Here is a 27017-nt window from a genome sequence, read left to right on the forward strand (position 1 = left end):
TTAACAGGTGGAGTTAGACAGTGAGAGAGAGAGAGAGAGGGAAAGGTCTTCCTTCCGTTGGTTCACCCCCCAAATGGCAGCTACAGCTGGCGCGTTGCGCCAATCTGAAGCCAGGAGCCAGGTGCTTCCTCCTGGTCTCCCATGGGGGTGCAGGGCCGCAGGGCCCAAGCACTTGGGCCATCCTCCACTGCCTTCCCAGGCCACAGCAGAGAGCTGGACTGGAAGAGGAGCAACCAGGACAGAACCGGCGCCCCATCCAGGACTAGAACCTGGGGTGCCGGCGCCGCAGGCGGAGGATTAGCCTAGTGAGCCACGGAAATGGCCTGTAATCTCTTAGAAGTTAAAAGTACAATAGAGGTTACCTGGGCCTGCAGAGGAAAGAGAGGAGGAGAGGATGGGGAAAGTCTGATCAATGGGTACTAGATTAGAGCTAGGCAGGAGCAAGTAGTTCTTGGGTTCTATTATACAGTAGATTGACGATAGAGAATGTCAATGTACTGTATATTTCTCTATAAAACAAACTAGACAGTAACATTTTAGATGTTTTAACTATAAGGAAATGTTAAATGTTTAAAGAGATAAATACGTAAGTACATTTACTCTGATTGGACATTACAGAATACACACATGTACTGAAACATCACACAGGATCCCATAAATACATAACATTTTTAGATCTATAAAAATTTTTTTCTAATTAGATAAATTTAGTTTTGTGGGAAACCAACTAAATCAAATGTATATGGTGTGTGTGCATGCATACATGCTGTGGCAACCACTTAGCAAATGAGGAACTCACCAGAGTCCCTTCCCACCAAATTGCATGAGTGCTTGTTGCAATGGGCTTACCTCACTGGTGCTACACACTCTACGGCCTCATCCTCAGTGTGTTTACCACCCTTTGTGGCCCTGGTCAGTTAGCAACACTGCCTTACTTTGCTTTTGCAACCCAAGCCAAGGTCAGCTTCTGCCCCTGCCCCCGTCTGCTCCTGCCGCTGCCCCCGTCTGCTCCTCCTTCCTTAAACAGGGCCATCATTTCTCCTCACCATGATTCCCCCACAGAAGCAGCCAACCTTAAAGTGTCAGGGCAGGCAGATAATTGATGCCTCTGGTAAGAGGCTGCAGGTACACTGGGACTTTGATTTAGTAATCTGAGTAATATGCACTCTTAGTAACATGAGTAATCAAGCTGCTAGCCGTGGGGGTGAGTGACTAACTAGACATCCTGGTCATCTGTTCAGCCGCTACTTCCTCCAACAACTTCTTCTTTTTTATTTTTTAAATTTATTTTTAAGGAATATAAATTTCATAAGTACAACTTTAGGAATATATTTATTCTTCCCATCATACCTGCCCTCCCACCTGCACTCCCACCCCTCCTCCTCTTCCCTCTCCCCTTGCCAGTCCCATTCTCGATTAAGATTCATTTTCAATTAACTTTGTACACAGAAGAGCGACTCTATGCTAAGTAAAGATTTCAACATTTTTCACACACACACACACACACACACACTGTTTGAGAACTAGTTTTATAGCTAACTTTCATAATACAACTCATTGAGGACAGAGGTCCTTCATGGGGAGTTAGTGCACAGTGACTCCTGTTGTTAATTTAACAATTAACACTCTTATGTATGACGAAACAACTTATTCTAATTAGAACAGAGCCTCAGAGCAGTCTGCAGTTTCTCTAGTGTTTACCCAACACACTCCATCCCCAGCTGGGACTTCTTTTCTATTTGCTCTGGTAAGGTGAGAAGCAGTGTGGGAGCTTTGTGTTTGTTTTGTAACCAGCTGTAACCATTTTCTCTTCCCCGCCTCTGACCACAAACACATTAGCTTCCTGGTAACCATTCAAGATCCAACCCTAGCCAGGCTGAAGCAAAATGAAGTCATTTTGATTTAATGGGTGACAACCAATTAAGGAAATATTCTTCTTACAATTAGAAGAGGCTGGGCATGTAAAATGGCACAAGGCTACTTATTTATTTACTTATTTGAAAGGCAGTGTGACAGTGAGAGGGAAAGACAGAAAGAAGTCTTTTATCTACTGGTTCACTCACCAAATATGTCTAACAGCTAGGTCTCCACCAGGCTGAAGTCAGGAACCAGAACCTCCATTCTGGTCTCCCATATGGGTGGCAGGGGTGCAAGTACTCAGCCACCTTCCACTGCCTTCCTGGCTGCATTGGCAGGAAGCTGGATTGGAAGCAGAGCAGCCAGGATTCAAACTAACACTATGTGATATGGGATGCAAGGATTGCAAGTGGCAGCTTTACCTGTTGCACCACAGTGTCAGCTCTCTACTTAAAATATTTTTTGGCCCCATGATCCATGAAATAACTTCTGTCATATGAGCAATCAAGAAGCTTCATTTTTACATTTACCTCAAGGAAGCTGAGACCGGATGAAAGAAAAGTTAGATTTAGACTATGCAAAGGAGTTAGTTCAATATTCACATGCTGTGAGCTTTTAAGGCTCCTTAACCCAGACGGCCTTTTCCGTTAGTGATCAAGGGGGAAAACAGATCTTGTGCTTAAGAATTAAAGTAAAAATGAGAAACGCAAAGCACTATGTAGATAGTTTGTTGGTATACCTCAGGCTCACCAGAGTCAGTCGTTTGCCCAGGTGAGAGCTTAGAAATTGTCACTGCAACTCTTGACTCTGTCATAAGCAGTTACCAGGAAGCAACAGGACCCCAAGGCCTAGCAACAGGGATAAAGAATGGATGATAGGTAGAGTCACAAAGTCATTCCAGATCAGCTACCGACACCTTGAAAAAAAGCTGTAAACACAAGCCACTGACTAAATCTCCACTCAATAGCAGAGTTCAAAATCAGTAAAGATAGGAGCATGCATTTAGCCTGGCACTTAAGATGCCCGCGTCCCGTGTCAGAGTATCTCAGAGTCCCAGCTTTGCACCTGATTCCAGCTCCCTACTAATGCAGACTCTGAGAGGCAGTGGTGTTGGTGTAACCAGTTGGCTTCCTGCCACCACCTGGGAGGCCTGGATTCAGTTCCAGAACCCAGCTTTGACAAGTCCTTAAAGAAAAAAAAAAAAAAGAAAGAAAGAAAGAAAAGAAAACTCCTCATTTAGGGCACATACAACAAAGATGCAAACAGATTTTTAGCAACAGATGTTGGTGTTTTTTGTTTGTTGTTTTATTTGACAGGTAGAGTTTTAGACAGTGAGAGAGAGAGACAGAGAGAAAGATCTTCCTTCCGTTGGTTCACTCCCCAAATGGCCACTCTGGCCGGCATGCTGCGCTGATCCGAAGCCAGGAGCCAGGTGCTTCTTCCTGGTCTCCCATGCGGGTGCAGGGACCCAAACACTTGGGCCATCCTCCACTGCCCTCCCAGGCCACAGCAGAGAGCTGGACTGGAAGAGGAGCAACCGGGACTAGAACCCGGCGCCCATATGGGATGCCGGTGCTGCAGGTGGAGGATTAACCAAATGAGCCACAGCACTGGCCCCTGGTGTTTTTTTTTTTTAAATAACTTTAACAGACATATAGAACTTGTGCACATTTATGGGGTATTATATGATGCCGTGAAACATGTATACATTGTGTAATAAACAGTCAGGGTAAATATATTTATCCTTTCAAGCATTTATTTATAGTGAAAGCACCCAAAATTCTATCTTCTAGGCTTTTAAGTAGAAAATATACAGTATATTATCATTATCTATAATCAATCTACTGTGTCATAGAACTCTAGAAGTTCTTATTTCTATCTAACTATAACTTAGTACCTGTCAATCAATATTTCCTCATTCCTGCCTCCCACTTCCTTTCCCAGCCTCTGGGAACCACCAATATATTTTTAACTTGTATGAGATCACCTATTTTTAGACTCCACAAATGAGTAAGATTAAGTGATATCTGTATTTCTGTGCTTGGCTTATTTCACTTACATAATGACTGCCAGTTCCAACCTTTTTATGACAAAGTAGTATTCCAGTGTGTATATGTACAACATATTCTTTTAAGATTTATTTATTTATTTATTTATTTTTTATTTGACAGATAGAGTTAGACAGTGAGAGAGAGAGACTGGTTCACTCCCCAGATGGCTGCAACAGCCGGAGACAAGCTGATCCGAAGCCAGGATCTAGGTGCTTCTTCCTGGTCTCCCACGTAGGTGGAGGGGCCCAAGGACTTGGACCATCTTCTACTGCTTCCCCAGGCCATAGCTGAGAGCTGGATTGGAAGAGGAACAGCCAGGTCTTGAACTGATGCCCATACTGGATGCCGGCTCTGCAGGAGGAGGATTAACCTACTGCATCACAGCGCCAGAGGTTCCATCACATTTTAATTTCATTTTGTGAACTACTTAGTTGAAATATTTCTGCTTGATTTTGCCAAATTTATTTCACCTCTTCAAAAAACATCTGTGTTAGATTATTTAATAATTTCTCTGTGTTCTCTTAGATTTTGTTGTCTCTTTAAAACAGCTACTTTGGGGCCAGCACCGTGGCTCACTTGGTTAATCCTCCACCTGCAGCACCGGCATCCCATATGGGCACCGGGTTCTAGTCCCGGCTGCTCCTCTTCCAGTCCAGCTCTCTGCTGTGGCCCAAGAGGGCAGTGGAGGATGGCCCAAGTGTTTGGGTTCCTGCACCCGCATGGGAGACCAGGAAGAGGCACCTGGCTCCTGGCTTCGGATCAGCACAGCATGCCGGCCAGAGTGGCCATTTGGGGAGTGAACCAACAGAGAGAAGATCTTTCCCTCTGTCTCTCTCTCTCTCACTGTCTATAACTCTACCTGTCAAATAAAATAAAATAAAAACAGCTACTTCAAAATCATCTTGTGGCCATCACTGTGGCATAGTAGGCTGAGCCTCCACCTGCATCCAATATGGGGTGCAAGTTCATGTCCTGCCTGCTATTCTGATCCAGCTCTCCACCTGTGGCCTGGGAAAACAGTGGAAGATGGCCCAAGTACTTGGGCTCCTGCACCCACATGGGAGACCCAGAAGGGATTCCTGGCTCCAGGCTTTGGATTGGCCCAGCACCTGTTATTGCAGCCATTTAGGGAATGAACCAGCAGATGGTTCTCTGTCTGTAACTGTACCTCTCAAATAAATAAATAAAATCTTTTTTTTTTTAAGAAATCTTTACCTGAGCATTTGTGAATTTCAGTTCCTTGATGGTTGGTTTCTGGCACCTTATTTTTCTCTTTAGGTGAGGTCATAGTTCCCAGGAAATTCTTGAAGCTTGTTGGAGAACAACATTCTCTGTGCACTAAAAGGATTAGCTATAGTAATCTGGCTTTATCTGTGGCTAAGCAGTCTGTTTTCTCTTAGTCTATGGATACTTTTGCACTAGACATCACCCTAAGTAATGGTTTGTCCCAGATCCATTGCTTATAAGTTCTTACTGACTCAGTCTTAGAAGACTCCCCAAACTCAACTTTGTCTCAAATCTGCAGCATATGTGTTGCTCTATATGAACTGGGGAAGCACTAAAAAGGGGTAGTCTGACTTTACAATCCTGTCCCTGTGGTAGGCTCCAACTCCTTGTCCTGTGTCCATGAATGCCATCTGCTAGATCACATCCAGAGCCCTCATCCCAGCAAGACTAGTGCAACTCAGATTGGACCAAAGCTAAGCCTGCTACAGTCTGTCTGCCAATAAGGTGGTCTCACTGCCCAGTGCTGCACCTTTGAGTTACTACTGATGCTGGTTAAGATACAAAACTGCTCAACTGGAACCATGGAACTCTGCCGGTAGTGCAGCCCTGGTCTGGGGACAGAGACCATTAGGATCTGCTCTGTGCTGGGTTTTCAATCTGGCACTGAGTCCCAAAACCAGTCCTGTGATTCCCTGCTGTCTACCCACAGTTGAAGAAGAGGTGACAGAGGCAGCCCCTCAGCTACTAGAGCAGGTTTTAGCAGGTCACACCTGGGGCTCACAGTCCCCAGGCCTTATGCAATCTTGGAAAAGCAAACCAGGCCTGCCAGGTACTAGTGGTGATATAAACCAAAGTGAGTCTGCCTCTCCAGGGCACAGGTCTCCAACTGACACTGGGGCAATTCCAGAGACTCCAAGCACAGATATTTAGCTCAGGACAGAAACCATTGGGACCTGCCCAGCATTAGGTTTTACCAACCCAGCTCTCAGTCCCAAGACACAGCCCTGTGACCCTTTGCTATCTGGCCAAGGTTGCAAGAGAGCAATAAAGGCACCCCGATCTCAGGGTGGTCACATGTGGTTCCTACAGTCACAGCTCCCTACAAAGTCCCAGTGGTGTCTGCCAAGCCTAGCGGAGGACTTATATTGGGGATTTTTCCTGTACCAGACTTTGAGCCAGGTATTTCACAGACTAAAAAGTCAGTAATTCTGCCCTGTAGTGGGCACTCATTAATTATTGTTAACTGAATAAATCAGTGCACCCACGAATGAATGAACAAAGGTTGCAGTCAGGTTAGGAAAGAAAACACAGACTTAATTTTCTATTTCCTGTGGGGGTGGTATGCACAGAATACAATGGTGTGGTGACCAGTTCTACCCAGGGGAGTAGGGAGAGGACTCAGACTGTAGGTGATAATTGAATGGGTAATGTTCAGATGAATGGAGAGGAAAAAGTGTTTAACATAGATAAGGGAAAGACCATAGCATGAGCAAAAGTCTGAAACAGATCAGCAAACTGCAGGCCATGGACTAAATCCAGTCCACACCCTGTTGTTATAAATACAGTCCTAGGGCCAGAGTTGTGGTATAGCGGGTTAAGCCACTACCTGGGACACTGGCATCCCATAATGGGTCACCAGTTTGTGTCCTGGCTGCTCCACTTCCAACCCAGTTCCCTGGTAATGTGCCTGGAAAAGCAGCAGAAGATGGCCCAAATCCTTGGGCCCCTGACACCTATATAGGAGACCCAAAGTGACTTCCAGGCTCCTGGTTTTGGCCTGGCCAGTCCCAGCAGTTGCTACTATTTGGTAAGTGAACCAGCAGATAGATAGATAGATAGATCTCTCTCCCTCTCGATTAACTTTGACTCTCAAATCATCTTTTTAAATCATCTTTTTATTTAAACATAACTACGCTCATTCATTTACATTTTGTCTATGACTGTTTTGTACTATAGCAGCACTACTGAGTAGTTACCACAGAGACCCTGTGACCCTGAAAACCAGAAATATTTGTTATCTGGCCCTTGACAAAAAGTATCTGCCACTCTTAGCCAAGAGGGACAAAAGAACTGACTATTCAGGGGCTTGTAGGAGAATCCCAACAGCAGGAACTTGGGGTCAAAGGGGGCTCCATGATAGATGAGACAGGAAGGTGAACAGGATCCAACCTACAAAGATTCTTCTATGCCATATTAAAGAAGCTGGTCACCAAGCCAGTGTTGTGGTGCACTGGGTTAAGTTACCCCTTTTGATACCACCATCATGAGTCCCAATCCTGCTCTGTGCTAATGCACCTGGGAAACAGTAGAAGGTGACTGACATACTTGGGTCACTACAACCCATGTGGGAAATCCAGATGGAGTTCTGTGCTCCTGGCTTCAGGCTTACTCAGCCCTAGCTATTGTGGCCATTTGGGGAGTGAGCCAGGATGGACAATCTCTTTTTCTGTCTCTTCCTCTCTGTGTGTCATTCCACCTTTCAAATAAATAAAATAAATCATTAAAGAATAAATAAATCAGAATCTGATCTTGTTTCCTTAGGAAATACATAACAATTGGTTTTACAGTTAGAAATGCCTCTCAGTATGGATAGCAGAGGCACACAATCATAGCAGACCACCTCTCCAAACCTCAGATCTCACAAACTCCTTGATTCAACAACTGCGGAAGGACTTAGTGCTGTCATTGTGCATCTTGCTCTGCATATGGGAAACAGAGTGTGGCATAAAGAGATAATCAATATTTATCAAATAAAGGGAGGAATAAAGAAAATATTTTTTGTATCATTATTTAAAGGTTTCCTGAACAGGTTGCCCGTGGCATGAAATGAAGCTAAGATTCCTAGTGGCTTCCAGTTTCCCCGATTGTAGGCGTTGAAATCCAGGCATGAGCAGGTTAACAGTAAATGCAAGCCAGACAGAAATGCCTTCCCTTCATCTCCAGTGCCAAGACCATCAAATACCAGTCACTGGCCAAACCTATGTTTATTCCATGCCCTGTGGCCTAATGAGAGGGGATGGAACCAGAAGCAGCTTTGCTAATAACTGTCATAAAAATAATAATATCACTTGGCTCCATGTGGCATCCTTCATTGGAAGATCATGAATCATTTTTTTCTCTTGCATAACTATCATTTCCATTTTATTTCCACTAGAGAAAGGTTGTGACTTGCCTAAGGCCACTGAGAAAACCAGAAAAGCGGTTTTCAAAAGTAGAGAAGGATGTGTGAAATCCAGTTTTTTTTTCCAAGCCTAGAATGGGCAGGGTTCATGACTCAGTAAGCAACCCAGCATGATCTGAGCCTAATGTTTCTTAAAAATGAATCATGCTAGGGGCCAGTGCCCTGGCTCACTTGGTTAATCCTCCACCTGTGGCGCCAACATCCCATATGGGCACCAGGTTCTAGTCCCGGTTGCTCCTCTTCCAGTCCAGCCCTCTGCTATGGCTTGGGATAGCAGTGGAGGATGGCCCAAGTGCTTGGGCCCTGCACCCGCACGGGAGACCAGGAGAAGCACCTGGCTCCTGGCTTCGGATCAGCTCTCTCTCTTTCACTGTCTCTGTCTCTCTCTCTCTGTCTAAAACTCTACCTGTCAAATAAAAAAAAAAAAAAAAAAAAAAAAAGAATCATGCTAGAGGAGACTCAGGACATAAGGATCTATGTCAGGTACATGTTCTCACATTGTCACACATTGTCCCTGCCCAGCAGATTTCAACATCTGTCATCTAAATCCATCACAGACTAGGCTCGTCAAGGTCCAGCCCACTGAAGTAGAGGGCGCCTGGCTCGAGTGTCCTCTCTTTCCTTTCTAAACATTTACCCAGCTGTCAGTACCTAGGGAGCTCAAGCCTCCCCACCCCTTTCTTCATCAGGAGCCTGTGTCTAAGACAGCCAGAGCTTCCAGTTGGTCTGTGATGACCATGGCATGGCCCTTTTATCCCAGCATAGTTATTAATCAATCCCCCTTTTATGCATAAAAAGATACCCCAGTTTGGGCCACAAATTATACAGTCACCTTAGCTCTAAAAAATCAGAAAGCAACCACAGTGAATCCAAAAGTCCTCTTTTAAAAAAATGTATGTATTTTTTTGGCAGTTAGAGAGACAGAGAGATCTTTTATCTGCTAGTTAACTCCCCCAAATGGCTACAATGGCCAGGTCTGGGCCAAGCCAAGGCCAGGAGCCCAAAGCTCCATCTAGATCTCCCTTGTGGGTGCAGGGGCCCAAGCACTTGGGCCGTTTGCTGTTTTCCCAGGCATATTAGCATGGAGCTGATTGGAAGCATAGCAGCCTGGACTTGAACTGGTGCTCCAATATAGGATACCAGCAATGCAGGTGGCTTAACCCACTGTACCACAATGCCAACCCCCCAAAGCCCTCTTTTCATCATGATTGTTCAATCTCAGTCTCTTTTGTTTCTTACAACTAGATCCGTGAACTCACGGTGGACCCCAACCCAAGTCAGTTCAAGGATCTCCTTTGAGAGGTAATTTAGCCTCTATACAAACTCTCCTGGAAAGAGTTTGCTACACAGCCCATTTAACAGTTCATTACTATTTAAAAGACTTTCTTTCCTTGTACCAAAAATCTGCCTTTTATAACTTTTTTATTATTTAAGACGGCGAGAGACAGAGAAAGGTCTTCCTTCCACTGGTTCAACGCCAAAATGGACGCCATGGTTGGTGTGGTCGGCGCGCTGCGCCGATCTGGAGCCAGGAGCCAGGTGCTTCCTCCTGGTCTCCCATGAGGGTGCAGAGCCCAAGCACCTGGGCCATCCTCCACTGCCCTCCCGGGCCAAAGCAGAGGGCTGGACTGGAAGAGGAGCAGCCAGGACAGAATCCGGCGCCCTATCCAGGACTGGAACCCAGGTGCCGGCACCACAGGCAGAGGATTAGCCAAGTTAGCCACGGCGCCGGCCAACCTTTTATAACTTTCATACATTGATACCATTCTCAAAAAGCTGAAAAACCATCCTCTTTCTTGGACTATAAGAATATCCCCTGAAGTCCTCTGCTCTCCAGCCCCAATACCACAAGGCATCAGGAACAAATTCTAGCACAGCATTAGAAAGGTGGCTTCAATGTCAGACATACTTAGATTCTGGTGTGGGCTGTTAAACACCATGGCTAAGTGACTTTGGACAAATACTTAACTTTTCTAACTTCACTTTCCTTGTCTGTAGCTTTGAACAAACATTAACTACTTGAGCTAGGCACTGGTAGTTGCATAGCCAATAGCCAGTCCGCCTTTCCTTTTTCACTAGTCAAGGGGCTCACTTCAATACTCTTGCATAAGCTGAATCCCTCACTGCTAGATGTAGTCATACAACACAGTTCTGGGCAAGGAAGTACAAGTGAGGTACCAGCTGGAGTTTGTGAGAGACCCTGTTGCAGGGTGCATGTTCAGCCCAAATCCAGGCTTTTTAGTTTTTGCCACTTAGTCTTGCCCTTCTTCCTTCTTTCTGTCCCCAAATCAGTTGAAATTAACAAAATAGAACAGTCACACAATAAACATGAATAGGAAAGCCCAAAGTGAAGGGGCCTAGATTTCTGATGTCATGTAGGGTACCCATACTTGCCCGGAAATGCTGGACCTTTTATCACATGAAAAAAAATTTAATTTCTCATTTGATTATACCATTGATGCTGAATTTCTACAACTTGCAGCCAAACCAATCTGAAATAACACACAGTTAGAGGGTTCTTGTGAACATTAAGTGAGATTCCTACAGTGCTTATCACAGTGCAAATACAGAGTGGATGGGTAGCTATTATAACTATCATGATTGCTATTATGAGTCATTGCCATGAACATTAGACATGGGCAAGAACACATGCGTACAGAAATTCTTACTTCCAAATAGCAGTAGTTCAAAAATACCTGTGATCTCTCAAGTACACACAAAAAAAGCCACTGGCAGGTATCTGGACAAGAGCGTCTCTGTTGATGGTTAATAAAGCTAGTTCTTCAAAGTCCCAGATCCCAGAAGCACAGAGAAATGAAATCCCACCTGGCTAGCAGGTCAGAGAGCAAGCATTTGCCTGCCATTAAGCCCTGCCTGGCTCCTTCCCAGGCAGAGAATCCATCCATGTCATACAGTGTCTCCTGGAGGTGCCGTCCTCTGGATAACAAGCAAAGCTCAACACTTTCAGGACATCATTATTTCATAGGAACAAAATCTACTGAGAAATCGAAGCTACACCTAATGCCAGTTGACCACAGGAGTACCTGTTCAAACATGGCACCGGGAAGGGAATTTGCTATCTAAAGTCTGACTGAGCCAGTGGCCAAGATCAAACAAGGATGAGATGGGCCATACATTCTTCCCTGGAGTCCATCAAGTTGCAGAGGCAGGATCACAGGGATCCATCATCACATTCACCCACTGGCAATCCAACTTTGCAGATATAGAAAGTGGTGCAGTGAGGGCCAGCACTGTGGCATAGCAGGTTAAGCCTCTGCGTGCAACACTAGTATCCGATACGGGCATGGGTTCGAAATCCAATGCTCAACTTTAGATCCAGCTCCCTGCTAATGTGCCTGGGAAAGCAGAAGATCGCCCAGGTGCTTAGGCCTCTGCTCCTGCATGGGAGACCCCAAAAAAAGCACCACTCCTTTGGCTTCAGCCCTGCCCAGCCCTGGCCATTGCAGCCATGTAAGGAGTGGACTAGTGGATGGAAGCTGTCTGTCTGTCTCTCCTCTTCTCTCTGTAACTTTGCCTTTCAAATAAGTAAAAAAATAAATTAAAAAAAAAGTGGAGCAGTGAAGAAATAAATAAATACTTATAGGTTTCAAGTCAAACTGGTCTAGGATTCAAATCTCAGAAGGTCATTTATAATCTGGGTAAATTTGGGCAGATCATTTTCCCTCTGAGTTAGTTTTTACATCTGTTACATGGAGACAGGCATGTTCAATTCCCAAACTTTCCAGGGAGATCATGCGTGTGATAGCATCCTGCATGGAGTTATCATTAGTCTCCCTTCCTTCTCTATCAGCAGGTCATACCTGGCTGGCTTGTGTTATCATGTTTCAGGTTCAGGGAGTAGACCCAGCTTGGGTCACTGCCACCAGGTACAACTTGCTGTCTTCTTCCTTGTGTGTCACCATCTAAATTTTCAGATCATATTTGGGGAGGCAAAGCCTTCCCCAAAGTTGAGGTCATAAAGCAGAAAAAGACACAGCTCTGCTTCTAGAAAGCACATTTGGTCGACTGTGAGCAAAGTCATCTTTCTGTAGCCACACTGCCTGGGGTGTGGGAATCACCAGGAAACCCAGCAGGAAAGAAAGGGCTGACCCCAACTGTCAGAGGTTACACCTAGACAAAGAGCTAAGAAGTAGGAGGTGCCCTACTCAGGCTCTCTGCTGTCTGGATATAGCACCCTTGTGCCCCAGCCCCAGACAGGATGAAATATAACAGTCACAAGATTCACACCTCAAGCCATGAAACATGATCTTCTTGCTACATCACCTGGCAGGTGTCCTTGACAGTTGGTTCCAGAGCTACAGTGGCTCATGCTGCGTATCCCTCACCTCTGTGTTACAGGAACTGCCTCCATTATTGGCTCTACTTTACTTTTCACCCTTGGCATATCTGGAGACATCTACCAAACACAGTTTGTGGATATTGAGACTTGCTGGTTATTGGTATATACATTTATTTCTCTGCAACTGTATTAACTAGTAACATAAAAACATGTAAGCATTAGCAATTCAGGGCCCACATAACATAGCTCAACACAAATGCATTTTGTCATAAAGAACAAACTAGTAGCAGCACACAGTACACACTAACTGTATGGTGGACTCCTCACTTCTACCATTATGGCCCTCATTTTACTAAAAAAAAAAAAAAAATGAGGCTTTTTCATATGTTTTCTTCATTCTGTCTCTTTTTCAGGAGGAGAAATTTGCTTAGGATATCTGAGCTTTAACAAAAATTCCTGGTTTTTTAAAAGATTCACTTATTTATTTTTTGAAAGGCAGAGTTACAGAGACAGAAGGAGAGATCTTCCATCTGTTGGTTCACTCCCCAAATGGCTACAATGGCTGGGGCTGTGCCAGGAGGAAGCCAGGAGCCTGGAACTCTGTACAGGTCTCACACATGCATGGCAGAGACCCATGTTCTTGGGCCGTGTTCTGCTGCCTTCCCAGGCACATCAGCAGGGAGCAGAGCAGCCAGAACTTGAACTGATGCTCATAAACTCTTAATTTTTAAGCTATCATTAAATGTATTAAAGTTCTAAGTCATTATGTGTTGAGAAGCTTTATACCAGTGGTTTACTCTACTAGCTTTCTAATTTCACCTTCACACTGGATTTCTCTTTAGTATATGCTGAGAGTGGGGAATCAATCTACTTTGCTTCACACAAGCATACTTCATAAAGTTTGCAGAAAAATTAAAAGATAAGGTTATTTTGGTATAAAAAATGAAAATCCATGCTAGGTTTTTTTTTTAATAATATATAGTTCCCTTGAACTTTTTGAAGGCCCTCAGAATCATGGATTTCAAAACTTTTTGGCAACAAAATAAACTTATCTTTTAATTCTACTTTCCACATTTTGAAACACCCTTGTATAATGAGCTGTTTCCCCACTACCAATTTGTGGGTTTTAGAAAATCCTAAAACCTTTTCCCATTACTTACTGTGTCGTTCATGTTTAACCCATGAGAGACCCTGTGGAGATCTGTTTCTGACTCCCTGTTCTTTTCCATGGGTGCATTTGTGCCCCAGGTCCATGGTTTTATCTGGGAGGGGAGTCTGTCCTCTTTTCTATTTATTTTCAAAACAAGTCTAGGCATCACAAAATTTTACTCATTCACATAAATTTTAGAGTAAGTATGTTGTAGTGTTCAAAATAAAAAAAAATAAAGTCATAATTTTGTCTGAAATTTCATTGAATGTATAGGTTAGATTTGAAAGAAGTTAACATATTTACATGTCAAACACGTGATACAACTTTTATTCAAAATTTTCAAACATATAACAGTTTTAGATTTTCCTTAGAAAATTATTTGTTAGTTTCTTTCCTACATGCTTTACAGTTTAAGAATAGTATCTTACTTTCTAGCTAGTTTTTCAAAGAAGACTAATAATCTTTTAAAAGCTATCAGGGAGAGTAGGTGCTTAAACTAGCAGTTAAGGCAACTGTATTCCACATTAGAGTACCTAGGTTTCATACGCAGCTCTGGCTCCTTTTCCAGCTTCCTGCTTACACAGACCCTGGCAGGAGTGATGGCTCAAGTAACTGCATTGCTGCCACCCATGTGGGAGACCTGGATTGCATTTCCAGCTCCTAGCTTTGGCCTTGTCCCAGCCCTCACTATTGTAGGAATATGGGAAGTGAACCAGTAGATGAGATCTTTTTCTATCATATCTATTAGAATCACTGATTTTCTTTGAAATGGCAATGTTTTGAAATGAAATTTATGGGACTGGCATTGGGAAACAGAGGGTTAAGCCATTGCCCGGAATGCCAGCATTCCATATGGGCACAATTTGAGTCCTGGCTCTTCCACTTCCCATCCAGCTCCCTGCCAATGCGTCTGGGAAAGCAGACAAAGATGGCCCAAGTGTTTGTGCTCTCACATCTTTTACTTTTGCCTGGCCCAGCCCCGGCCATTGTGGCCATTTAGGGAGTGAACCAGCACTTGGAAGATCTCTCTCTCTCTCTAACTCTGCCTTTCAAATAAATAAATATTTTTAAATGAAATTTTTAATGAGGTAGCTAAAAAAATCTTGTTTTTAAGGGAAATTATTATTAGAAAGACAAATTTGATTATAAAACTGAGTTCTTAACAAATAAAGAGGAAATTTTAGCTCTGGAACACAAATGTCTTGGAGGTAAAGGTTTCTATTTAATCTCTTACTAACAAAGGGGGAAAACTTTACATGAGGGTGAGCATTTAGCCTAGTGGATAAGATGTTTGCGTCCCACGTGGAAGTTCCCTGGGGTCGAGACTGACTTTTGGTTCCTAACTACAGCTTTCTGCTAATGCAGACCCTGGGAGACAATAGTGATGGTTCAAGTAGTTGGGTTCCTGCCACTCACATGGGAGACTGGGTAGTGTCCCTGGCTCCCAGGCTTGGCCCAGCCCCTGCTGTTGTGAGCACATGGAGAGTGAACTAGCAGATGGGAGTTCTCATTCACTTTCTCTCTCTCTCTCTCTCTCTCTCTCTCTCTCTCTCTCATAAATAAATAAATAAATAAATAAATAAATATATTTTTTTGACAGGCAGAGTGGACAGTGAGAGAGACAAAGAGAAAGGTCTTCCTTTGCCATTGGTTCATCCTCTAATGGCCGCTGCGGCCGGTGCACTATGGCTGGCGCACCACGCTGATCCGATGGCAGGAGCCAGGTGCTTTTCCTGGTCTCCCATGGGGTGCAGGGCCCAAGCACTTGGGCCATCCTCCACTGCACTCCCTGGCCACAGCAGAGAGCTGGCCTGGGAGAGAGGCAACCAGGACAGAATCCGGCGCCCCGACTGAGACTAGAACCCAGTGTGCTGGTGCTGCAAGGCGGAGGATTAGCCTAGTGAGCCGCGGCGCCGGCCATAAATAAATATTTTTAAAATCACCTCGACTGAAAGGAACACAGCTTTCTTTGGCTAAATATACTATGACAGCTAATAATGCAGTATTTGTCTGCTAAACTAATTTTCTTTGGTGAAGGAAGAAAGAAGGAAGGAAGGGAGGGAGGGAGGAAGGAGGGAAAGAGGGAAGGAGGGAAGGAAGAGGGAGGGAAATGCCCATGCCTGTTACATTCATGAACTGTATGAGTTTATATCTGACCAACTCTCATCTCCCCACCTGTTCATTCAGGCATTAGACCTAAGCACTTGTAAAGCAAACGAATGTATGTGTACCGCAATGGGAAAAAATAAACTGAGCTATTCTTGTAACAACATTAAAATGATCTGACCAAATAGCAGATCATATTTCATGGGACAAGGCTGTCAAATTAGATGTTTCCTCACGTTTGATGACTGGTTAGTCTTATTCACTTCGTATAAAATAGCTGACCTCCATTCCAGGAGAATGAGTAGCAAGCAAAATTTAATGCTATGTGCTCACAGGTTCAAACCCTTGTTTCATTGCTTCTCAGGCTAAGCTGACTGTGTTTCTATTAGGAAGAGACCCAGTGCTTGCTGCATCACTGGGAAGGAACATTTCATTCAATGGGCAGCATCTCAGCTTTCTGAGTTAATCATGGTATCTCAATGTTTTTCAACTTTTGGAATAAAGTTTAGGTAAAAATTGGAAAAGTAATTGTCTTTTGGAGTAAGCTTAAATATATATATAAATGAGCCAGCGCTGCAGCTCACTAGGCTAATCCTCCTCCTTGCGGCGCCGGCACAGCGGGTTCTAGTCCTGGTCGGGGCGCCGGATTCTGTCCCGGTTGCCTCTCTTCCAGGCCAGCTCTCTGCTGTGGCCAGGGAGTGCAGTGGAGGATGGCCCAAGTGCTTGGGCCCTGCACCCCATGGGAGACCAGGAGAAGTACCTGGCTCCTGCCATCGGATCAGTGCGCCGCCCGCAGTGTGCCGGCAGCAGCAGCCATTGGAGGGCGAACCAACGGCAAAGGAAGACCTTTCTCTCTGTCTCTCTCTCTCACTGTCCACTCTGTCAAAAACAAAAAAAATATATATATATAAATGAGCATAGTTCAAAAATTCATAAGAAATGAAATTAAAAACTATTTTGGTATAAAAATTGTTGAAATTCATGCAGAGTTTTTCATAATATAAAGTGTCACATAAACTTTTCAAAGGCTCCTCATTTTATATATGATTTCAAAAATTTTTTAGACCAAAAGGAACTTATCTTTTAATTCCATTTTCCACAAACGTTTTGAAGTATCCTCATATGTAATCCCAACAATAAGAAGTTCCCAAGGAAATCAGTCAGTGAGAGCCTCCCTGCTTACTATTCTTCAGCCTCAACAGCAAAGGGTTCCTTGAAAACTCCAGGTGTTGGGCCGGCGCCGCGGCTCACTAGGCTAATCCTCCGCCTAGCGGCGCCGGCACACCGGGTTCTAGTCCCGGTCGGGGCGCCGGATTCTGTCCTGGTTGCCCCTCTTCCAGGCCAGCTCTCTGCTGTGGCCAGGGAGTGCAGTGGAGGATGGCCCAGGTGCTTGGGCCCTGCACCCCATGGGAGACCAGGAAAAGCACCTGGCTCCTGGCTCCTGCCATCGGATCAGCGCGGTGTGCCGGCCGCAGCGCGCCGGCCGCGGCGGCCATTGGAGAGTGAACCAACGGCAAAGGAAGACCTTTCTCTCTCTCTCTCTCTCTCACTGTCCACTCTGCCTGTCAAAAAAAAAAAAAAAGAAAAAGAAAACTCCAGGTGTGACTGAGTCAGGTTCACAGTTGCTCATGCCTTTCCTATATAAAATTATTCACCTGCATCCTGTGTGATGGGACCCCACTGTGGGTAAAATTTTTCCCCAGCCCACTGATTTTGGGTGTGGCCTCTGGTCTACTATAACTAATGACATGTTCCTGAACATGACATAAGGCCTTCAATGCACTTGTGTGATTTCCTTTGGGCTCTGTGCATCTGTCATGTACTGTGAAAGGAGCCTGTTTCACAAAGCCACTGGTCAAAAGAGGATGAGAAATATACATACAAGGAACACCTGAACCCTGGAGTTCAGCCAAGACTGGCCAGGTACAGCTGAACTGCAGAACTCTGTGGGAGAAATAAACCAGGGTTTTCTTTGGTCAAGCCATAGTTTTGGATAGTTGGTTGTGCCACATTATTAAAACAAAACAGCATCTCAGTGCTCAGCATATATCGTTCCCTCTATCATGCCTACTCTTTGTCTTGTTAACTCCTACCCATGCTTCAGATCTCAGTGTTAAGGGTCTTGTACACAGGATGGATGCCGTAGACCAGATTAACCCTCCTTCACATTGGGTATTGGCTCCTTTATAAGATTAATCACATTTATAATTACTTGCTTCTTGTCATCCAAGTAGAATTTAAGCTTCTTTGAGACCATGTTGTCTTGCTCATCGGTCTATTCCTGGTCAAGCAGAATGAATTCAATAAATATTCAAGTGATTTTTTTAAAGACAGTGAGGTTCTATTGTTTAATGATTGGGTAGGAAATTTAATTTCTTTGAGTTTTAGTTTTTGACAACATAAGATGAAAATAATAATGCCTGTCTTCCAAGGCAGTGAGGATTAAATAAATAATTAAATTTAATATTATAAATACCTGACATATAAGTAAATAGAAGACAATTGATAACCAGAGATTTTTATTATACTTAGAATGATCAGTGCAACTGACCTGTGTCTTAGAAGATGATGTGGGGGAGTGGGGGAGAGGTGATTTGTTTTGAAGTGATATTTTGGTAAGTTAAAAAATTTATATTATGTTGCTGCTTATGATTGTTTAATTTAGATTTTTCAAAGTATACTTATTTACCATACTCTGAGTACCTTTTAGAACAAATTTAAGGAAGATTCAAGCAAAGAAATGTTTGCGATTGATATTTGGTTGATTTCAAACATTCATGTTTAAGAGAGAAAAAAGAATGAAATTTATCCTTCCTATCTAAGAAAAAATTCTTTTCTTAATTCCTGTTTTAGAGTTGGTATTTATTTTTTCTAAATGTTGAGTTTGGTTCCTACCAGTGGCTTTGCCATAGCATGTTATTTAATTTAAATCAGTTTCTCCTTTGCCAAAAGCAACATATACCCACTTTCCACTGGAAAATTCAGATATGTATAAAGAAGGAAGATTAAAGTTTCTATAATTCTACTACCCAGAGATAGCCACTGTATATCCTTCTAAATATTCTTTACTTAAATGCGTATATATTTTACAGTGATGGGGTTGTTGTACATTACTCTTGTGGGGTTGCTTTTTTAACTTATTTTAACTGCTTTTCTATAGCAAGAAACATTCATATATGGCACTTTATAAAATGAATGGCATTCAGTCATATCATCATTTACTTGAGTAATCCCCTATTGTTGGAAATTTAGTATATTTCACCTTTTTTTTTCTTTTGCATTATCAGAAAATCTGGGAATAAGTCAAGTGATAACAATGAATACTCAGAGCTTTAGAGAATGGCAGTCACCTTCTGGTCTTTTGGTTCAGAACACAACAGATCATCAGCTTGCCCCTAATCTGTCCTTTTCCTTCCATTTCTTACCGAGTCTAGGACTATCTTGGAAGATGGTAAAGGTGGTGGTAGGTAGCCTGTACTGGATTAGAGCATTTGAGGAAGGACTTTCACTTCTGGCTGTAATAAACAAACGTGCAAACCAGAACCCAGAACTCAACACATGATCAAAGATACCATAACAAAAAGTGGGAATCCCAAAATGAGAATAAGGGAAAATAAATGAAATCTATGGGTCACTGGTGCTGGCACTATCTGCAGCTACAGTATTATCCACCTATGTCTTGACAAGCACTCACACCACAAATGCCACCCACTGCCCTACCATCTGTTTTGCTAGTACAAGTACTGTCATTGCCATTTTACAGATAAGGGAGCTGAGACACAAAAGGGCCAGCCAGAAAGAGCTCCAAACCACACAAGTTATTAGTACCTCCAGGGTCTGAGCTTCCGTGTCCTGGCTCACAGACAAGTGCTCTTTTCATGCCTCGTAGTTTTCAGAAATACTAGGAACTGACACAAATAGGGAACAGGACACAGTGTGGCAGTGAGATTAGTAGAAACATAATTCTCCTGAGAGGCGACAGACACCAGCTAAGTGTTCAGCAACAATCCACCATCCTCTGTAAGAGGATAATAAACACCTCTATGCACCTCTTTTGTGTAATTTGAGCTTTCTTGCTTATTTAGAAATTTGTCCCTGTGAAGAGTTTTGATGCTCTCAATGGAAAGCTTCTGCTGAAAAGTGAAAATGCTTTCCGTGCTTCCACTGTGCCAATGAGGGAAAGGAGACCTGGCTACGTAGAAGTGATCTGAAGACACCGCCATTCTCGGCTGGCACCGTGGCTCACTAGGCTAATCCTCCGCCTTGCGGCGCTGGCATACCGGGTTCTAGTCCCATTTGGGGCGCCGGATTCTGTCCTGGTTGCCCTTCTTCCAGGCCAGCTCTCTGCTGTGGCCAGGGAGTGCAGTAGAGGATGGCCCAAGTGATTGGACCCTGCACCCCATGGGAGACCAGGAGAAGCACCTGGCTCCTGCCTTCGGATCAATGCCGTGCACCGGCCACGGTGGCCATTGGAGGGTGAACCAACGGCAAAAGGAAGACCTTTCTCTCTCTGTCTCTCTCTCACTGTCCACTCTGCCTGTCAAAAAAACAAAACAAACAAAAAAGAGACACATCCATTCTCTATCTAATGACATCAGGACTATAATCCTGAGTTCCTTGGATAGAAGTCTCCCAAATTCTATCACACACAGAACATGACGTAGAAGACAGTGAAAATCTCCTTAGCACAATCAGAACTACTAGCCAATGGGTTAATCAGAAATGTCAGTTAAGGAATAAAAAGAATACAGTCATGTTGGAAACATTATATTTTAACTTAAATAAACATCAATACTTTTTTCCAAATTGGTGGAATGCCATAGTTCTTAGATTTGAAACCATTTTTTTAACCTAAGCCACACCCATATCTCATGTGCCTTTTTTTCTTTCAGCAGTGAATAAGAATTTGAAGACATTCATGAGAAAAAATATTGTAGATCTTTATGTTTCCTGATTCATTTACTTCAGCAGCAGAGGGACAGAGGGCTCTTATCTGCTGACTCATTTCCCAAGTGCCCACAAAGGCTCCCTCGGGCAAAAGCTGGGATCCATGGATTCAATCCAGGTCTCCCACTTTAGCGACACAAACCCAATGACTAAGACATCACCACTGCCTCCCAGGGTCAACACGGGCAGGAAGCCAGAGTCAGAATAGAGCTGAGAATTGAACCCAAATACTCTGATGTGGGATATGGGCATCTTAACTGCTAGACTAAATGTCTGCCCCATGGAACAAACAATTCTGGCTCTCAGACAGAATAAAATTCAACTTCTGGGAGCACACAGGGGCCAGCATGTTCAGAGTGGCCATGCTCTGAGAGCCAGTACATACCATTATAGAAGAAACAGAATACTGGTGCCTCCTCATTTCAGTTGGAGTTGGTTAAAACACCACCACCAGAGTTTTTATTAGTTACTTGTTAATATTGTAAGGACTTTCTTTGTGGACAATAGTTGGTGATAGTCCCAGGTAGGAGTTTAAATCTTACTTATCACATTTATATTTAACACTTTTAAAATCTCATCCTGGGGCTGGCGCTGTGGCACAGTGGGTTGATGTCCTGGCCTGACATGCCAGTATCCCATATGGGCACTGGTTCTAGTCCCAGCTGCTCCTCTTCCCATCCAGCTCTCTATTATGGCCTGGGATAACAGTAGAAGATGGCCCCAGTCTTTGGGCCCCTGCACCTGCATGGGAGACCTGGAGGAAGCTCCTGGCTCCTGGCTCCTGACTTCGGATTGGCACAGCCCCAGCCATTGCAGCCATCTGGGGAGCGAACCAGCAGATGGAAGACCACTCTCTGTCTCTACTTCTCTCTGTAATTTTCAAATAAATAAAATAAAATAAATGTTAAAAAAAAAAAGTCTCATCCTCCCTACTCAAAGTATTTGCCTTTTTAAGTACGAATTCTAGGTTCATATTATCCTGCCCCAATCTGCTTAGAAGACCAAATTGCTCACCAAGGAAGCGTCTTACAGTGAGAGAAAAAGACTAGATAAGCAAATTGAATCCCAACTTTTATTTTCTTCCTAGTACTTGCACACATTGTAAGCTCTCTTTTGATTTCTTGCTTCTTATTCTACCATCAGAAGGTACATTCTGAGAGGGAAAAAAATTTTTTTTTTGACAGGCAGAGTGGACAGTGAGAGACAGAGACAAAGAGAAAGGTCTTCCTTTACTGTTGGTTCACCCTCCAACGGCCGCCGCGGCTGGCGTGCTGCGGCCTGCGCTGATCCGAAGGCAGGAGCCAGGTGCTTCTCCAGGTCTCCCATGGGGTGCAGGGCCCAAGCACCTGGGCCATCCTCCACTGCACTCCCTGGCCACAGCAGAGAGCTAGCCTGGAAGAGGGGCAACCGGGACAGAATCCGGCACCCCCGACTGGGACTAGAACCCGGTGTGCCGGCGCCGCAAGGCGGAGGATTAGCCTATTGAGCCGCGGCACCAGCGAGAGGGGAAAATTTTACCTGCTCTTCTACCTCTGTCTTCTTGGCACACCTAGGATAGATAGTTCCTGGCACAAAGAGCTACCAATCAATTTTGGCTAAATGAATGGTTAATTTGCACTGAGAATATACTACATAAATGTCTTCTAAACTGATGTGAACCTACATCATTACTCATCTTTTGGTTTTACTTTCTTTAAATTTTATACTGTTACATCTTTAAATTACTTGGCAAAAAAATGCAGCCTGCACAAGTTTAGATTACAATCTTGTATAAATCAAGACAGAAAATTCACTTTGGGTGAAGAACACATCCAATGATGAACACTATATAACACTATGCTCGCTGGGGCACAAAGGAACTTAAAGTGGACATTCACTAGCAGCCTTAGACAATCTTGTTCATCCACGTAACAGAGCAACCAGCCACTCACAACATACACTGTCCCCAAGTTCAGAGTACCTCATGTCACCTCTTACTGTAACTATGATTCAAGAACTTCCAGTAGGGGCCATGACAGAACTGCTGATACACGAAGAGGGAATAAACTGGACTCTGTGTCTGTGCTTTAAAACATTCATTTAAATGTATGTTTTGTGCTGGTACACTTAGATTTGCAACTCAAGGGACGGGGCGGGACAAAGTGCATCCAAAAGAAGATTTTTGCTAAAACAGATTGATGAAGAAACCCATGATACATAGAAAGAGTAACTCATTTTAGGAGACCAGAAGGAGCATTATGACGTTTCCTCAGAATGGAAAAAGTGTAAAGAGAGAAGAAACAAGTTTGAGAATTATTTATTTGAGGGTTTCATGCCACATTCTGCCATAGAGAGAATGTGACCACAATCTCTCTTCAAGTATCACTTTTAACAGTCTCCCAAGATAAAGCTGCGGGCTTTGCCTTACATCTTCCCTTACCTTCCACGACCAGCCATTGAAACCACTGAGGACGTCTCTACAGTGTCTTATAAGTCCATCTACGCTGAAGGCTTCACCTGTCAGTGGCCTGTCCCCATGCAAATCCTTCTCCATGCTGCTGCCAGATTCCCTCATACCCAAAGTCCCTGGAATACCCTTTAGGCCTTCACTAGGTCTCAGCACAATTCTGAAACCCAGCCCTTGTCAATGCTGTCACATTTATACTTCAGGCACAATTAGCAGGTAGTGGACCATGTGAGTCTGAAGCCAAATGGAGCCGTCTAGAACAACTGAAAATTTGCAAGCATAGAACTCTTTATTCCCATTGTTTCTGCAGTCGATTCTGTGGTGTGCCATCCAGATCAGTGAAGATCAGAATGTTCATTTTACCAACTGCAAGGAGTGCTGGTGCACAGCAGAATCGCTCTCCAAAGATGCTGCCTCACTCAGGCTTGTGTGCCCTCCTGGCTGGCACTCCATGTCCAGTGACCAGTAAAGGCAGAACACGGGAGTCCAGGCCCCTTGCTTTAATGGGAGATGACTCCAACAGGTGATCCCTAACCCCAAAGTGATCGTGGGGTAGGCAGATTCCTACACTGTGACGACACCAAGTTCACCTTCTTCCTCTACCTAATTCTTCTCTCCCTTCCAGGAGACACTTCCCTTTCAAATCTGTGCAGATCTCAGTCTCAGTATTTGATTCTAGGGAACCCAACTTAAGGTTATGTTATGTCCTTAAATTTTACTTAAAATATTATTTTATAAATAATGACTCAAATTTTAATTAATGTTCATGCTCAGCCACTTAAACCTTTTTAAGGTTCTATTTTTTAGTCAGAATGCTTAATTGCAAAGAAAGGACATCTATATTTTTTTTAAAAAAATCCATTCACTCCTATTCATCTCCACCACCAGATATTGCTTAAAATATAAGAGCCAGAACTGTCTGAAGTCTGTTTCCATCATTTCCCAACTACATCTCTTTTTACATAGCCCTCTGTGTTTCAGTTTCCTCACCTGGAAACTGGCGATGATAATAATGTGTTCCTAAATAGATTATGTTAAATGTGTTATCATGTAGCATCAAATCATAAAGCACTAGGAATGATGTTTGGCTGGAATTCTTTAGGGAAATATCAGGTGCAAATAGACAAATAGACCTAAAATTATCTAGTGGCTCAAACATAATTTATATTTCTTCCTCATTTATACAATATTTACCATATTGCTAGCCAACGGGGACAATTTCTCTTTATATGGCTTTATAAAATCTAGGATAATGGATGCCAAATTTTCTTTAGTGCAATGACTTCTCCATCCCAACCAGCCAGAAAAGAGAAAAGAGCATAGAAGAGTATGTAAAGAAGATTTCTCTGGTCAGGCCTAAAAGTAGAGCTCGTTATTTCTGCTCACATTCCACTGAGTGGAACATAATCACATGGCCACACCTGACTTCAAGGAGGCTGAAAAATGTAGTATAGAAAATAGATTTTAGGGGCTGGCGCTGTATCATTGTGGATAAAGCTGCCACCTTCAGTGCCAGAATCCCATATGGGTGCCAGTTTGAGTCCCGGCTGCTCCACTTCTGATCCAGCTCTTTGCTATGGCCTGGGAAAGCAGTAGAAGATGGCCCAAGTCCTTGGGCCCCTGCACCTGCGTGGGAGACCTGGAGGCTCCTGGCTCCTGGCTTCAGATCGGCACAGCTCTGGCCATTGTGGCCAATTGGGGAGTAAACCAGAGGATGGAAGACCTCTTTCTCTCTTCCTCTCTTTCTCTCTGTGTGTAACTCTAAGTTTCAAATAAAAATAATAAAGAAATCTTTAAAAAAAAACAGATTTTAATGGCTAGCTCACTGCAGTAAATTTTGCTACACTAACAATAATTACTACTGCTCTCATTATCACCAACTTTCCAGACTGAGCTCTTATCTCTATTCACCCAGAATTTCACAATAGTCTCCTTATGATCTCCCTGACTCCAGACTGTTTCACTGTCCCAAACTCTTCCTCCACACAACACCCAGGTTAATTCAACTAAAATACAAACATGGTCCTATCCTTCCTTTCCTCCAATTTTTAGCTTAATATGCTTCTGCAATTCCCCACTGCATCAGGATCTAGTCAAAGCCCTTTTAATTCTTACAGCACTCAATCCCCCCACATCTCTTTAATCCTATGTTGAAAACCACCACCCACCTCGCAGGAGGCATTTGTAAATGAACACATACTCTGTACCTGCCACTGTGCTGAACACTGAGGATACTGCAGACAATAAAGCAGATTTAACATCTTAGGGAGCCAAAAGCAAGCAAACAAGTAAATACACAATGCAAGTCATAAGGAACACGGTGAAGAAAATAAGAGGCAAGGACAGCGGAAGTGGTGAGCTACATACACAGATAAACGACAGCTAGTAGCTTACTGGCAAGGGACAGCCATTCCACAGAGAGATATACCATGGACTTCATCTTCCTATAACTGCACACACCCCTGTGACTGCATATTACAAAAGCGGTCTTATCAGTGACCTATATTGCAGTTCTCTGAACTTCTTTTACAACTGCTATTCAGAAAAATAATATAGAGCACTAGATTGCTGTGCTGTTTGAGTGGGATGTTGAAAGAATAATATAATTTGTTATTGCCCACAGGGGAGAAAGAACACAAAGGACTCAATTTCCTTTCCCACAACCTTCTTTGCAAAAAACAAAAATGTTTAATAAAATCAAGTTTCATGCAATTATATAAACCGCTATTTTTTTAAATTTCCCAGACAATGTTATTGTCCACTTGATAGTTTAAAAAGTGTTACTTATAGGGCCAGAATTGTGGCACAGCAAGTTAAGCTGCTATTTGTGATGTCAGCATCCCATATGAGCACTGGTCCAAGTCCTGGCTGCTCCACTTCCAATCCAACTCCCTGCTAATGTGCCTGGAAAAACAGCAGAAGTTGGCCCAGGTCCTTGGGCCCCTGACACTCACGAGGGTGTCACGAGGGATACCTGGATGGAGTTCTAGGCTTCTGGGTTCGGCCTGATTCAGCCCCAGCTGTTGTGGCCATTTAGTGAGTGAACCAACAGATGGGGGATCTCTCTGAAACCCTGATCTTCAAATAAATCAATACACATTTTTTAAAAAAGTGTTCTATTGGGGCCAGCACTGTGGCGCAGTAAGTTAATCCTCCACCTGCGGTGCTGGCATCCCATACAGGTGCTGGTTCTAATCCTGGTTGCCCCTCTTCCAGTCCAGCTCTCTGCTGTGGCCTAAGATAGCAGTAGAATATGGCCCAAGTGCTTAAGCCCCTGCACCCGCATGGGAGACCAGGAAGAAGCACCTGGTTCCCGGCTTCCGATCGGCGCAGTTCCGGCCGTTGTGGCCATTTAGGTAGTGAACCAACAGAAGGAAGACCTTTCTCTCTGTTTCTCTCTCTCTCACTGTCTGTAACTCTACCTGTCAAATAAATAAATAAAATCTTTTAAAAAAAAATGTTCTATGTGTGATGTTCAAATACAGGACATGTGAAGTTGAACTTTTCTCATAGATACTATTCTTTAAGCAGGATAAATTGTTCCCATCTGACTTAGATCTTTAATGGTCAAATATTAGCAAGTGATATGAGAGCCACAGGAAGCCAAGAATTTCCTTTTAGAATCATTCTATGAAACTATGAAATATTTTATTCATGTAAAAGAAATAGGTTAAGAGCTGGCACTGTGGCATAGCAGGTAAAGCCCCCGCCTGAAGTGCCAACATTCCATGTGGACACCGTTTCAAGTCCTA

At 43.6% G+C, this 27017-nt stretch overlaps 1 protein-coding gene across 3 annotated transcripts in view; it reads right to left on the bottom strand.

Annotated features, from left to right (window-relative positions):
• The window catches only part of EEA1 (early endosome antigen 1), a 472296-nt gene that overhangs the window by 394071 nt on the left and 51208 nt on the right, over positions 1–27017 (bottom strand). The window contains exon 1 of one of the 3 annotated variants that reach the window (XM_070052693.1): positions 850–888. The exons of the other annotated variants lie outside the window; for them this stretch is intronic. The gene's annotated coding sequence lies outside the window, so the exon portion shown is untranslated. Of the gene's footprint in view, positions 1–849; positions 889–27017 lie in introns of those variants that run through there. 3 annotated transcript variants of the gene reach the window in all.

The sequence above is a fragment of the Oryctolagus cuniculus genome, chromosome 11 (genome assembly GCF_964237555.1).
Source record: "Oryctolagus cuniculus chromosome 11, mOryCun1.1, whole genome shotgun sequence".
NCBI lineage: Eukaryota > Metazoa > Chordata > Mammalia > Lagomorpha > Leporidae > Oryctolagus > Oryctolagus cuniculus.